This window comes from Danio aesculapii, chromosome 1, assembly GCF_903798145.1.
Source record: "Danio aesculapii chromosome 1, fDanAes4.1, whole genome shotgun sequence".
Lineage (NCBI taxonomy): Eukaryota > Metazoa > Chordata > Actinopteri > Cypriniformes > Danionidae > Danio > Danio aesculapii.
Window position 1 is genome coordinate 53,683,756 of NC_079435.1, and position 2,405 is coordinate 53,686,160.

At 34.6% G+C, this 2,405-nt stretch overlaps 1 protein-coding gene across 1 annotated transcript in view; it reads left to right on the forward strand.

Annotated features, from left to right (window-relative positions):
• Nucleotides 1-1,365, forward strand: part of efnb2b (ephrin-B2b) — a 26,260-nt gene extending 24,895 nt beyond the window's left edge. The window contains exon 5 of the mRNA XM_056462911.1: nt 1-1,365. This exon is cut by the window's left edge and continues 1,169 nt beyond it. The gene's annotated coding sequence lies outside the window, so the exon portion shown is untranslated.
• The last annotated feature ends 1,040 nt before the right edge of the window (nt 1,366-2,405 follow it).

Sequence of the window (2,405 nt, forward strand, 5' to 3'; positions counted from 1 at the left end):
AAGCCGAAAACAAAATTAATGAATGGATGAAAATATCAGTTTGCAAAATGAGGCAGCTTTCTCAGTACTGGGTTTGCTGCTGGAAGGGCATCCACGGCGTAATACATATGCTGGAATAGTTAGCGGTTCATTCTGTGGTGGTGACCCCTGATTAATAAATGGAATAAACCGAAAAAAAGAATGAATGAAAATGTCAGTTTGTAAAATGAAGCAGCTTTCTCAGTACTGGGTTTGCTGCTGGAAGGGCATCAACTGCATAATACATATGCTGGAATAGTTAACGGTTCATTCTGTGGTGGTGACCCCTGATTAATAAATGGAATAAACCGAAAAAAAGAATGAATGAAAATATCAGTTTGTAAAATGAAGCAGCTTTCTCAGTACTGGGTTTGCGGCTGGAAGGGCATCAACAGCATAAAACATATGTTGGCATAGTTGTCGATTTATTCCGCTGTGGTGATCCCTGATAAATAAGGGACTTGAAGCAGCATAACGAGCTGTTTTTAACATGTAGAAATCAACAGAAGTGAATGAAATTGGAAGTCTCAAGCCAAAAAGATTCCAGTCTGCGCCTGCTCATACATGAAGAATAAGGTCAATGCATTACAACTGGAGCCGAGAGTAACCTTGCAGTGAAGAACTGCAGTGTTTTAATGAATAAACATCTCAAGTGACCGTTTTTTTAATTTATTGTTTGTGTTATTGCGTTTCTCAACTCCCAGGTCTTAGTTGATTATCGAACATTTATGCACGAGGCCTTGATTCCCGCGCCGTGTGACTTCAGGTTGATCATATGGACATCTGCATCCCAAAAGCTGGCCTGACGGATGCGTATTGCATATCAGACATTTGTAGCCCTTATGCTGTTGACGTGCGAGCCGGTGTGGTCCAAAACGCATGTGGTTCTTTTATCCCCATTTTGCTTATAACTTCTCAAACATTTATTCAAACAGCAAACAAACAAAACTAAAGATCAACATGCAGCGCAATCCGTCGTTGACTTGGAAATGTAAATACAATAAGCAAGTGTTTCAATTGTGCTTTAAGTTATGGATCTGGACATTGCTCGTCTGTTACCCTTCATCGTGGGGTTTTGTTGAAATCTAGCAGGAGTTTTATTCAGCAGACGTGAAGCGGCATGTTGGATATAATGGACGTTTTGGGGGGTTTTGGAAATCTTGCATTTGTTAAAGTTGTTTGTTGATTCTAGCCAATAGTGTGTTGAGCAAACTTCACATTCCAGATGGCTGACAAGGTTAAATGAATCGATTCAACGAGACGCTTGTGCTGCTCTCTTATTTTTTTAATGTTTGAATGAATGAATGAAAAGTTTTGTATTGTTCCAATAAAATAAGTGGCCTCATGTCAAAACACAAAGTCTCGATGAAGTGTCTGAAAGAATCTGTTAAATCAGATACATGGATGGATGGATATGATGGAAGGATAGATAGATGGATAGATAGATAGATAGATAGATAGATAGATAGATAGATAGATAGATAGATAGATAGATAGATAGATAGATAGATAGATAGATAGATAGATAGATAAGTAGACAGATAGATAGATAGACAGACAGATAGATAGATAGACAGACAGATAGATAGATAGATAGATAGATAGATAGATAGATAGATAGATAGATAGATAGATAGATAGATAGATAGATAGATAGATAGATAGATAGATAGATCAGTAAATAGATAGATAGATAGATAGATAGATAGATAGATAGATAGATAGATAGATAGATGGATGGAAATATGGAAAGATGTAGAGATAGATGAAGAGATGGATAGATAGATAGATAGATAGATAGATAGATAGATAGATAGATAGATAGATAGATAGATAGATAGATAGATAGATAGATAGATAGATAGATAGAATTTTACATTTAATTCAGTAATATATATTTTTTTTGCAATAACTTTTAACATTTACTAGCAATTTTCTTGGCACATAATAATTTATTATAGTAATTATTCTACAATATACATACATGGGCCGGTAACAGTTTCTGATGGTATGATAACCTTGGATAAAAATATCACGTTATTGTGCTCACTGCTCTAAAATTTATTCTTTTTAAATGAGAAAAATATTTTTTTCCAAAACTTTTTTCCCCTTTGAAAACAATATATTGTGTTTTTTGAAAGATGTATAATATTTTGGAGCAGTAAACACGGCAGGCTATATAATTCAAATGAATGAATGACTTCGGCTGTCTTCATTAGTTTCAAAAACACAGATTTCTTTACAATTCAAATCAGCATCTTTGGATATTTTTTTTTCTGCTGGAGATACGGTTGTCCTAAAAACGAACAAAAAAAAAAAAGTCAATAAAAAATCTTACACATACCTTAGGAACGATATTACAGAAAATGTTGGCGGTTTTAAAACCT